Here is a 13,483-nt window from a genome sequence, read left to right as displayed (position 1 = left end):
ATCTGGCTTATTTCATTCCATTTACAAGTAGGTAGACAGTGCTGCTAACTAACAAAGGAATAAAGCCAGGCAAGCAACCTGGAGGAGGAATTCATATTCTTCTGCTGGCTAGTGGTAGAACTTTGAATAAGTTATTCAACCTCTCAGTGCCTTACTTTCTTATTTGTAATGGCAATAGTATTATATTGGGGTTTACAGTGAGAAATGAGTCAGTTCTTCTGTACAGAAAAGTGTCTAGCAAAATGCAGGGTATGCAAAAAAAGCACTTATTAGGTGTTAATTCTTTCCCCTTGTATTTCCTCTTCAAATTTAACGCTGCACATATCGGGGTCTTGGAGTCGATGACCCCTTTTCTTGTTCTCACAAGCATTACAGGCAAAGATGTATGTTTGCTTCCTGACAATTCCACCTGATATCTTACCATTGTGAACACTCACCCAAGCCTCTTCTGTGTTGTTTGCAAATTCTGGATCTGGTCAGCACTTATTAGGAGGCTTTTTGCAACTCATTTCTTTAACCACATCCACACATTGTTGCATTTTTATTTTTCTTTGGTTCAAAGTATGAATAAATTTTGCTTTGACCTCTAAGTAATTTGGCGGAGTGCTGATTAATTTTGAAATATTTGGGACTGGGAGTGAGACTCAAGTGATAAAGCATTTGCCTAGCACGTGTGTGAGGCTGTGGGTTCAATCCCCAGAATGCCCCCACCCTTTCTGGTTTTGGAAATATTTGGATATTTTAAGATACCTTTCTGTTATTGATTTTTAATTTAATTCAACTATGGCTACAAAAATAAATTTGTACAACTGCATTCTTTTTGTTTTATGACCCAAAATGCAGCCTATCTTGATGAATAGTCCAAGTACAATTGAAATGAATGTCAGATTTTCAGTTGTTGGTGAAGTGGTCTCTAAATGTCAACTAGATCCAATTATTTGAGCTGTTTGACAGTGTTGTTCAGGGCTTTTATACCTTATTGATTTCACTCTAGATTTTTTAAATCAGTTACTGAGAAGGAAATCTTAAAGTTTCTTACAATTGTATAGTTGCTTACTTTTTCTTTTATTTCCCTTTCTTTTGGTTTTTTGAAACAGGGTCTTACTATGCAGCTCAGGCTGGCCTCAAAGTTGCAATCCTGTCTCCAAACTGCTGAGATTTCAGGTATGTGCCACCATGCCTGGTACTATTTTTCCTTTTAGATCTGCCAAGGTTTTCTTTTTCTTTTTTTTATTGTTTATTCATTTATTCATATGTGCATACATTGTTTGGGCCATCTCTCCCCCTTGAGGCCCCCCCACCCCCGCCCTCCCTCCCCCTCCCACCCCCATCACTTCCAGGCAGAACCTGTTCTGCCCCCTTCTCTTTTTTTTAAATTCATTTATTCATATGTGTATACATTGTTTGGGTCATTTCTCCCCTCTGCCCCCTGCCTCCTCCCTCTCCCCCCCATCTCCCCTTCAATTTTGTTAAAGAGAAAACATAAGAGATAATAAGAAAGGCATAGCATTTTTGCTAGTTTGAGATAAGGTCAGCTATTCAGAGAGATTCCTAGCGTTGCTTCCATGCACGTGTGTATTACAACCCAAATTGGTTCTTCTCTACCAGACCTCTTTTCTACTCCTTGTCACCTTCCCTGTCACCACTGATAGTGGCCTCTGTCAGTTTAAGATTACTTTATTCACTCCTCTACAGTGGGCACATCACATCAAACACTCTCAAATTTTGGGTTTCCTACCTTTCCCTATTCCTCCTGTACGCATTCTCCCCTTAGCATGTGACCCATGTCCAATAATATTACTGCATTTGTTTTAGGTTTAAAGTCCACACATGAGGGAGAACATATGATTTTTGGCCTCCTGAGCCTGGCTAACTTTGCTTAAGATAATGTTCTCCAGTTCCATACATTTACTTGCAAATGACAAGATTTCATTCTTCTTTGTGGCTGAGTAAAATTCCATTGTGTATAAATACCACATTTTCTTTTTTTTTAATTATTTTTTTTCTTTTATTATTCATATGTACATACAAGGCTTGGTTCATTTCTCCCCCCTGCCCCCACCCCCTCCCTTACCACCCACTCCGCCCCCCCTCCCTCTCCCCCCCACCCCCTCAATACTCAGCAGAAACTATTTTGCCCTTATTTCTAATTTTGTTGTAGAGAGAGTATAAGCCATAATAGGAAGGAACAAGGGTTTTTGCTAGTTGAGATAAGGATAGCTATACAGGTCATTGACTCACATTGATTTCCTGTGCGTGTGTGTTACCTTCTAGGTTAATTCTTTTTGATCTCACCTTTTCTCTAGTTCCTGGTCCCCTTTTCCTATTGGCCTCAGTTGCTTTTAAGGTATCTGCTTTAGTTTCTCTGTGTTAAGGGCAACAAATGCTAGCTAATTTTTTAAGAGTCTTACCTATCCTCACCCCTCCCTTGTGTGCTAAAGTTTTTATCATATGCTCAAAGTCCAATCCCCTTGTGTTTGCCCTTGATCTAATGTCCACATATGAGGGAGAGCATACTAATTTTTGGTCTTTTGGGCCAGGCTAACCTCACTCAGAATGATGTTCTCCAATTCCATCCATTTACCAGCAAATAATAACATTTTGTTCTTCTTCATGGCTGCATAAAATTCCATTGTATATAGATTGTATATAGATACCACATTTTCTTAATCCATTCGTCAGTGGTGGGGCATCTTGGCTATTTCCATAACTTGACTATTGTGAACAGTGCTGCAATAAACATGGGTGTGCAGGTGCCTTTGGAGTAACCTGTCACATTCCTTTGGGAATATCCCCAAGAGTAGGATTGCTGGATCATATGGCAGATCTATGTTTAGTTTTTAAAGAAGTCTCCATATTATTGTCCAAAGTGGTTATACTAGCTTACATTCCCACCAGTAATGTATGAGGGTTCCTTTTTCCCCTGTATCCTCACCAACATTTGTTGGTGGTGTTTTTGATGATAGCTATTCTAACAAGAGTGAGGGGGAATCTTAGTGTGGTTTTGATTTGCATTTCCTTTATAGCCAGAGATGGTGAGCATTTTTTTCATGTTTTTTTTGGCCATTTGGCCTTTGAAAAAGTTCTGTTTAGTTCAGTTGCCCACTTCTTTATTGGTTCATTGATTTTGAGAGAGTTTAGTTTTTTGAGCTCCCTGTATATTCTGGTTATACATCTTTGTCTGATGTATAGCCAGCAAATATTTTCTCCCACTCTGTGGGTGGTCTCTTCAGTGTAGAGACCATTTCTTTTGTTGTGAAGAAGCTTTTTAATTTCGTAGTCCCAATTGTTCATCCTTTCTCTTAGTTGCTGAGCTGCTGGAATTCTATTGAGGAAGACCTTGCCTATTCCCTGCTCTTTCCTGTAGTAACTTCAGAGTTTTGAGTCTGATATTAAGGTCCTTGATCCACTTTGAGTTGATACTAGGACAGGGTGATAGGCATGGATCTAGTTTCTGTTTTCTACAGGTAGATATCCACTTTTCCCAGCAACATTTGTTGAAGAGGCTGTCTATTCTCCAGTGTATGTTTTTGGTGATTCTGTCAAAAATAAGGTGGGCATAGCTGTATGGATTCATATCCAGGTCCTCTATTCTGTTCCACTGGTCTTAAAAAGGTATTTTCAAGCTGTTGTGAGGTATGCATACCTTTAGGATCTTTATAGCTTCTTGGAGAATTTACCCTTTTATTTTTATATGGAACCCTTCATGTATCCCTTGATAATGCTTCTTAACTTGAAGTTTACTTTATTTGATGTTAAGAAGTGTCTACATATTTCTTCTTCTTCTTCTTCTTCTTCTTCTTCTTCTTCTTCTTTTTGCAGTACTGGGGCTTGAACTCAGGGCCTTCACCTTGAGCCACTCCACCTGCCCTGTTTTTGTAAAGGGTTTTTTTGAGATAGGGTCTCACAAATTAGTTGTCCAGGCTGGCTGTGAACCACAACCCTCCTGATCTCTGCCTCTTGTGTAGCTTGGATTATAGGTGTGAGCCACCAGAGTCTGGCTACGTATTTCTTCTGATTAGAGTTGCTGTGCTATATATTTTGTATTCTTTCACTCCTTCATTGTCAGTCAATGTCATTTACACTTAAAATAAATTTCCCACAGATAGCATATAATTCAGTCTTGTGTTTGAAACCAATCTGATAATCTCTGTCTTTCAGTTGGTGTATTTAGACTGTTAACATTTAATGCAATTATTGTTTGGATTTTAAAAAAATCTACCAACTTGTTACCTATTTTCTACCTGCTCCATTTGAGCAACAATATGAAATATATTATAACTTTTAGAATAATTAAAAATAATATTAAGTCTTATAATTTTCTCCATTTAGTATTTATGTGGCAGTCTTCATTTCTTTGTGTAGATTCAAATTTCTTCCTGGTGTCATATGCTTTTTGCCTAAAGAATTTCTTTTGCTCTTTCTGGTGGTGTAGGACTATTGAACTTTAATTCTCTGTTTTTGTTTTCACAAGTAAGTATTTCTATTTTGCTTTTGAAAGATACTTTCCCTGAGCATAGGATTCTAGATTGACATTTTTTTCCTATTGGCATTGTTGTAGCTCCATTGCTAGATGGCACAAATAATCCCAGATATGAAGTCTGCTGTAATTCTTACCTTTGTTCTCTGTAATTTCCTTTGCCTGCCTTCTAAATTATCTTTTTGGTTTTTGTTTTTCGAAGTTTCATTAGAAAATACCTATGTTGTAATTTATTTACCATACTTTGAGATTCTTATATCTGATTTATTGCCTGTCATTTGTTTCGGAACAATTCTCAGCCACTGCTTTTTTTTTTCTCTTTGCTTTTCATTTCTGTTGGCTTATCCTCAAATTCAGTGGTTCTTTCCAGGGCTATGTGAGTCTACAGATGAGCCCATCAAACCATCTTCATTTCTTCAATTATAATTTTTTTTTCTAGTATTTCTAGTTGACTCATTTTTACTATTTCTAATTCTCTGCTGAAATTCCCCTCTGAATTTGCCTCCCTTTCTTCTGTGTTAACCTTACACATATTTATCACAGATGCTCAAAATTCCTGATCACGTGGTTATAGCTTTGATATCATATCTGAACTGATTCTGTTAATTCCTTTATGTGTTGTAAAATGTTGTTTTTTTTTTTTCTTGCTTTTCTATGTGCAAAAGTTTTATAAGTTTTTGTTGAAAGCAAAGTTTTCATACAGGCAGTAACTATCAAGGTGAGATAAATAGCATATTTTGCATGGTCATAGGCATTATTATTTTTTTTCTGTAAGGCTCATTGTGTGGGAGTTTGAATCAGTGTAGTTAGAAACTGAGCTGGTTTGGTTGTTACTCTCAGTCTATCACAGGCTTCAACCTCTCTTGGTACCCTGTGTTTATGGTGGGGAAAGATTTTTCAGAGATTTTGCAATTGCCTACTCCATCCTCAGCTTTGGGTCTTTTCTTTATGCTGCGTTTCAGAGACAATGTCTTTCCATGCTTTTACAACACTTCTGACAATTGCCCCCTGTTACTTGTACTCAAAGAATGTTAGCCTTGTGGTAGAGGGGAACAAAGGGAGTACTCATTGTTATGTTGATTAAGCTGTAGGTATAGGTAGGCAATGTGTTTCTGGGTTTCAAAAGTGTGGCTTTCTCAGTGCTCTGGTCCCTTGTCCAGCTATAGCTCTGTGCCCACTACATAATCTTGCTGCTCCCCCAGGAGAAAATGGTAATTTTCTATTTACCTCAATTAGCTCCAATGTTCTTAGGGTAGCAGTATTCCTATTCTCCATAGTTCAAGGATTTTGGCTTTTTGTCTGTCTCTTAGCAGCTGCATCAGTCCCTCAGACTTATGCAAGGGGTGATTTCTTGGGATTGTTTCCAATTTGCCTTTGTAACATCCATAGAGAAGAAGCTCAAAGTTAGTGCAAACATTCCCTATATCTGCACATACAAAGAGTTACATACCCTCTCACCAGCCCTGCACATACCAACTTATGAGCAATCTAGATGAATTTCTTATTTGTGTCTAGCCTTACCTGCCTCAGGTAAGTAAATGTGTAGGTCCTATCTTTGCCACAGGTTATCACTTTAGATTTGGGGGCTAACTGATTACCAAATGCCCTCAGCAATCTGATGAAGTCAAAAAAGTTGTGAACTTGAGGTTTTTGTGGCTTTTTGTGTTGCTGTTAAGCATGTGAATGATGTTATTTCCAATGCTCTATGCTCTGAGCAGGAGCTGGAAAGAACTGTTTTTTTATTTTCTTTGCTCTTTCCCCAGTGAAAAATTTTCAGTTTCCCCCATCGATTCTAGAAGTATTATATTCCTCTATCTTTTACCACCAATAGTTTTTCTTCCTATAGGTGGAACTATATTGCCATTAATTGGCATTTTTTTTCAGCATTTTGCAATGATAAAATACTTTAGGATCATTTAAATGGTTTTCTTTACAATAATCACATGGGGCAAATAAGCAGCTTCTGTCCTTATTTGGATGAAGGAATCAAAGCATAGACAGATGTAGACATGTGTTTAGGATCGGGCAAAACTACCTTAAAACTTTGAGAGTAATGTGTTAGTTATTTTAGGCACCTGCTCTGACATTTCAAGGGGGCAAAACTGCCAGAACATTCTTCCCCAGAACTTCAGGGAGAAATCATGCCTCATTAGAGTACTTACAATAGTAAATTTTTATGTATTTTGAACATTAAATTTAAACTCAGCCTAGAAAATGACCTTTGGGGTTTCTACAGAACTTTGCCAAGTCTTTACTATGATACTGTCCTGAGAGCAGGGCAGGTTGTGGTAGAGAAAGAACAGCTCTAATTCCCTTATTACTGTAGCTCCTAGTAGGCAACAGATAAAGAAAGAATGCCAAGAGGGGCCAGGATAGAAGAAATGTAGTTCCATGCTGGCTTACAACAAACTTCTTCATTTTACCTGGGGGAGGCTCTGCTTCAAAGCTTGCCCCTCCCTGCCATCAGCACACCTGCATTCTTGCAGCCCTCTGTGAGGCACCTTTGGTTCCAGGCCCTGAAGTTAGCAAATGTTGATCTTATTTTGAGCTTTTTTCTCCCATTTACCAGTGCCCTTCTAACAGCATATTTCTCTGTTAAGAAAGAACTAGTTTTGGGTGTTAGATATTTATAAAAACAGAAGTAGGTATTTTCTGTCATTCAAGATCAACCTCTGTCCTTTTTCTCATTTTTTAAAAACCTTTGGTTTTAAGCAGAAGAAAAAGAGGGCTGAAACAAAGAGCAACGTTGTTGCTCCCTTTTCATTAAACTTTTATTGCCTATGCTACAACTCAGTCAGTAATGACTGTTAAACATATAAATCTGAGAAAATGCACAGGAGTAGATACAACCCAAAGTGTCACATGGGCAGAAATTTAGGGGAGACAGAGGTAGAGCTGAGCCCAGACATCAGAAGTCATGCCAAGGTCTTGCTTTCTTATGGCAACTTGGAAGCAAACTGTGAGAGCCCAGAGAACAAGTGGACCACTCTAGGACCCTTCCGTATGGAACCATCTTTATTCTACATAGATAAATGGATTTGAGTTGGCACAAAGAGGAAAACAGAAAGGTGAAAAGAAATGCTTAGGCTTTATTTTATTTATGGATCAAAACCCATGAATGAAATAATGGTTCAAAAAACCTAATATCTCATGAGGAAGTGTCATTCTTTCAGGCAAATGATACCAACCTAAATTAATAATGATAAATTTTGAGGGTAGCAGGGTGAGGAAAGGAGGGGTAGGGAAGATGTAAGTGTGCCAAGAGGGAGATAAGGACAGATGGGAGAATTCCAGATAAGAGGGAGCAACCCAGCTGTCCCACTGAATGCAACCCTAAGAATTGACCCAAATGCATGGAGCTTAGATTTGAGACCTCTGAGAGGTAAATAGCACCAGCTAATCTGGGAGGAATTCAGATTTGCAGCACCACTGGACCAGTGGGGAGCTTCCTGTTTGTGCATCTCGGACAGCCTCCAGCTGAACGAAATGCAGCTGAAATCCAGGAATGAGCTCTCCACGCAGTGAAGTCCTAGAGAAGCCCTCTGGCTCTGGTTCCAAGAGGGGAAAGGAGACTCCTAAAGCTGAGTGAGTGAAGAAATCCCTAGCTTTTTTGCTTCTATTTTTGTTTTTCCTCATCTCTCTTTGCTCCATTCTCTCATGCACTATCTCCAAGACACTCCTCCGAGGTGGTGTGGTGACCATCTTTACCCAATGATTGCACATCCTTACATAAACACAAACCTCAACACATGCCCCACCTCTTATTCAAAAAAGTAACTCTGGCTGGGCATGGTGGCTCATACCTGTAATCCCAGCTATGAGGGAGGCATAAGTAGAAGGACTCTGATCTGACACCTCCCCAGGCAAAAAGCATGAGATCTTATCTGAAAAATAACTAAAGCAAAAAGGGCTGAGGGCAGGGCTGATGTGGTGGAGTGCCTGTCCTGAACTCAAAACCAGTTCTGAAGAAAAACGGATCACACACCTAAAATGTAAATGGGCTATAAATTCCTAGAAGAAAATAAAGAAGGAAATCTTCCTGACCTTGGAATGAGGCAAGAGATCCGAGACATGTCACCAAAAAAACTAATCTGTATTAGAAAAAAATTATAAACTTAAAAATTTTGACCTATGAAGACCAATGTCAAGAAAATGAAATGAAAACCTAGAGACTGTGGGCAAAAATTTGTGAGCCACAGATCCCACAAAGGGCTTAGATCCAGAATACGTGAAGAATTCTTAACACGACAACTAGAAAACATTACATAGACAAAAGACTTGAACGGACCCTCTACCAATGAGGATCTAAGGATCACAAATAAGTCCATGAAAAGAGGTTCAATGTCATTAGAAATAAGGGAAATATACATTAAAATTTGAAGAGATATCACCGTACACATCCTGGAAGATCTGAAAAAACCGTTGTGGAACATCAAAGTTCGACATTGCTACATTTCTGCTGTGGGAATGGGTGGGTGGCCTTTGTGAACCTATTGTCATTTTTTAATACTTACGCTAGGAAATGAACACATACGTTCATAAAACTACCTATTCGTGTACATTGATCGTAGATCTATTTATAATGGAAACAAGTCAATGTCCTTCAATGATTAAATAAACTGTAGTATATCTACATCAAAGGAATATTACTGAGAAATAACGAGGCACATACTTTCGATATATGTAGAAAATTGAATGAATCTCAAAGTATTAGTCTACATAAAGAAGTCGGCTTTGAAAGGTTGCATATTGTAAAATACATTTATTTGGCATTCTCAATAAGATAAAATGTCTGAACAGGGAATGTATCAACTAATGGTTGCTATGGGATACAAAAGGGTAAGTAGCATAAGGAGGTTTTTTTAAGGTAGGGGGAAGTAGGGAGGAATATTCTGCATCCTGATTATAGTGATGGCAGCACCAATCTATATGTTTGTTAAGATTCATAAACACTGTACACCTAAAAAGTCAATTTTAGTCTGATAGTTTAAAAAACAAAATTTAAAAGAGATACAAAACAGAACCAATAAGAGGAAAAAAAGGATATTTTAGCTTCATCTTTTTTTTTCTTGATTTTTTACAGTCAGAGCATCACTATGTAGCTAGATTGCCCTTAAACCTGTGATCCTCCTGTCTTAGCCTTTCTAGTATAGGAATTACAGGTGTGGGCTGCCATCCTAGTTTTCAGTTTCATTTTACAGTATTAATTTCAAGGAAAAGAACTAGTGGCTTGTAATGACTTTGAACTCATATCATCAGATCATTGAACTCTGGCAGCATAGAAATATTCCTTGGAGTTCTGAAAACTATGTGAAGTGAAAGACTGGCAATTCTTTTTTTTTTCTTTTATTATTCATATGTGCATACAAGGCTTGGTTCATTTCTCCCCCCTGCCCCCACCCCCTCCCTTACCACCCACTCCACCCCCTCCCTCTCCCCCCTACCCCCTCAATACCCAGCAGAAACTATTTTGCCCTTATTTCTAATTTTGTTGTAGAGAGAGTATAAGCAATAATAGGAAGGAACAAGGGTTTTTGCTGGTTGAGATAAGGATAGCTATACAGGGCATTGACTCACATTGATTTCCTGTGCGTGTGTATTACCTTCTAGGTTAATTCTTTTTGATCTAACCTTTTCTCTAGTTCCTGGTCCCCTTTTCCTATTGGCCTCAGTTGCTTTAAGGTATCTGCTTTAGTTTCTCTGCATTAAGGGCAACAAATGCTAGCTAGTTTTTTAGGTGTCTTACCTATCCTCATCCCTCCCTTGTGTGCTCTCGCTTGTATCATATGCTCAAAGTCCAATCCCATTGTTGTGTTTGCCCTTGGTCTAATGTTCACATATGAGGGAGAACATACGATTTTTGGTCTTTTGGGCCAGGCTAACCTCACTCAGAATGATGTTCTCCAATTCCATCCATTTACCAGCGAATGATAACATTTCATTCTTCTTCATGGCTGCATAGAATTCCATTGTGTATAGATACCACATTTTCTTAATCCATTCGTCAGTGGTGGGGCATCTTGGCTGTTTGCATATCTTGGCTATTGTGAATAGTGAAGACTGGCAATTCTTTAGGTGAGTGGACAGCTGTGGCAATGGCCAATCTGTAAAATCCTGGTGCCCTGGAGATATTTGTCTCTTGATTATTCAAATTGGCCTCATACCCAGGGCATCACATTTCTTAGTGTTATGCAGACAGTACAGTTCGTGAAATTTATGCTTTTCTTGGTGTCTTTGGCCCATGCACACCTCCTAAAAGTAGAAACATACTTTTCATGTCATCTTCCATCCTCCTCGTTGAGTGGTTAAGTAGAAAGTAAGATGGCTGGTTATCTGGTACTGATGAGGCCAGGAGAGAATTGTGGTCTGTTTTTTGATGGAATCTCCCATACCAGGCCTCAAAGAAATCCACTCAAGGTTCAGGATTTTCCAGCAACTCTTATCCTAGCTCTAAGATTAGACAACTGGATCACGCAGGTTACCATGACACCCTCTTCTGTTGTTGAAGTGCCTAGAATAAAGTCACAAAAAACTTACTGGATGTGTCTTATAGAACAGTTGCCACCCTTTTCCCATCTTGGTCTTGCAACCAGCCTTCTGTACAAAACATCCTAGTGCCATGGATTCACATTCGGATTTAGGTGACATTCTGTTTAGACATTTAGATGCCAGGTACATCCACTGTACATTACCTCATCCAATCCTCAAGAATCCCCATTGTCTTTGAAGAATTTATTAAGCAGTAGTTTGAATTAGCCACTGTGAAATTCAGGACAAAGGCTGTTTATGAATTTCCTAGGGCTTGCAATGTAACGGCCCAGCCCGTCCATGTCAGCACACACAATTTGAAAAGTATTTGTTGGTTTTATGTGGATTTAAGAGAAAACAGCCTGTATCTGGGAACTACTACATTTAACATGGAAATGTTGCTGCCTGCCTTAGGAGATAGTTTATCTCACAACATATATAACCCATTCCCAGTCTCTGCAAGTGAAGCAATGTGCACAGTAAAAGAACTCTTGGTGGTTACATGCTTTTATCATCCACAAATATAAGCTAATTCATGATGGTGATGAGTACAGTATTTATTTGTATGATATGAACATCTTGACATGGTCCAGAGAATTTGGAAAAGTTTCTGCCACAACCTTTGGCTAAGCAAAATTTGAGCACTCTGCTGGAGGACTGTGCTACATCTTTAAGTGTCTTTTTTCCTTGTCATGGAAAAGCGTAACAATAGCTAGACAGAGGCAGAGGAGTCATGGTCGCTTATTCTTTCACTTAAACCAGTGCCAACATCAATTCTGAAGCATTATCTCCAAGTAACTTTCAACTCAATCTGGATGTTTCCCTTCAGCTAGAATATCACCCCTACACTGGAGTCTTTATTACATCACACTAATCTAATTTAAATGCACTTTTACTGTACTTGGTTTAATGAATGTGGAATGTGTCACTATGAAATTGCACCATTAATTTGATAAATAGGACTTGAAGGTATAATTTTTTCCAGCATTGCAGACTAATGAAGCTAAAAAATATATATAATAAGAAGTGTAAATAATAAATTATTCTTAGGAGCAAAAAAATTAATTAGATCTTACCACAAATTGCATCTCAATGTCAGTTTTTTTTTCCCCAAAACAACTGACTTTCAAACTATTTGGAAGACCAGTAGTAAACCTTGGAAAGTTTCTCAAGTGGATACCTGCCATCCAGGGAATCTGCTTTAAGAAACTGCTATTGTTCAAAAAGTCCTTTCAAGATGCAGTGTGGATCCCCTGTTGTCATTTCTACTGGGCATTTAGAGTATCTAGATGAATTATCTTCTTCTTTAAGTTGCACAGTTTTATTTATTCATAAAGTCTCCTGAAATCCTTTCAAGTAGTATGCTGTGGAAATGGAAAAACAAATAAACAAGGGACCTTGTATTCAAATTTGCCTGTAAAGATGACAAAACTCCATTTCCAGTGATTTCGGGGAAAGTTGTTCCTGCAAGCTTGCTTTTCACCAAGTGCAATGTCTGTGTCAGCTGAGGGCTGAAGGATGTGTTAACAGAGCAATGGATCACACCCCAATTACTGTTCATATGTACCCTGTCAGGGTAGATCTTCTGAAAATTAGCTGGTTAATATGCACACTAAAGCCAGAGACCAGATAACACTCCAAGTGAGATTCTTGGGTGGAGAAGAAGGAACTGTGGTTCTAACTGGTGTAAGTGCATTGTGCTTCAGGTTCAGCCTAGAAGCAGTGGTTTTGCATTTGCACATATTAGCTAATAATTTCCTAGAACTCTAACTGATGGATTCATTACAGATTGTCTATCTGGCCAATGGCAAAAGTCAAAATGCATGACAATAATTGCCAATTTGGAAATACCAGTCTTTGATTTTAGTCTCTATATTAATTTTTAAAACTAAATACTCATCATACATAATAACTAAGTTTTTTATTTTTGCTTATCAGATATCTTATCGTCAAGAGAAAACTAATTTTTTCATTATGGAAAGATTCCAAGGAAAGGGAAAAGAAGCTGTTGGAATTAGAATGAATTAAGTGGGGTCCACCTTCCACCCCTCTTTTTGTCCCCAGCTGCAGGTCTGTGCAATCACAGACAACTTAATCGTGCTCTGTCCCTTCCTTGCCTGATGTAGGAACCTGGGCCAAATTCTGTCCTTGGCCCTATTTTCATTCCTAGTGTGTAGTTTAACAAACAATGTTTTCATTCCTTGTTATTTGATTTGGAGCCAAAATTCTGACGTGGCATCAGTTTTGTTGCCAGATAATGCATTAAACCTTACCAAGGGGTAGACATAATGATCTTCATTAAACCCTTTCAATGAACCCACCTCCTGCTTCTTCAGGTTGAGAAGAGCATGGACAAGGAACATTGTGGATGCATCTTGGAGCTATTTTCTCCTTGTAACAGGGGGAGGGAGAGATGAGAGGCAGCTTTTAGGGGGGTGAAAGAAAGTTAGGTAAACATAAAAGGTTTTGTAAGAT

This window comes from Castor canadensis, chromosome 4, assembly GCF_047511655.1.
Source record: "Castor canadensis chromosome 4, mCasCan1.hap1v2, whole genome shotgun sequence".
In the NCBI taxonomy this organism is placed as follows: Eukaryota; Metazoa; Chordata; class Mammalia; order Rodentia; family Castoridae; genus Castor; species Castor canadensis.
The sequence above is the reverse complement of the archived record's forward strand: the minus strand, read 5'-3'. Positions refer to the sequence as shown.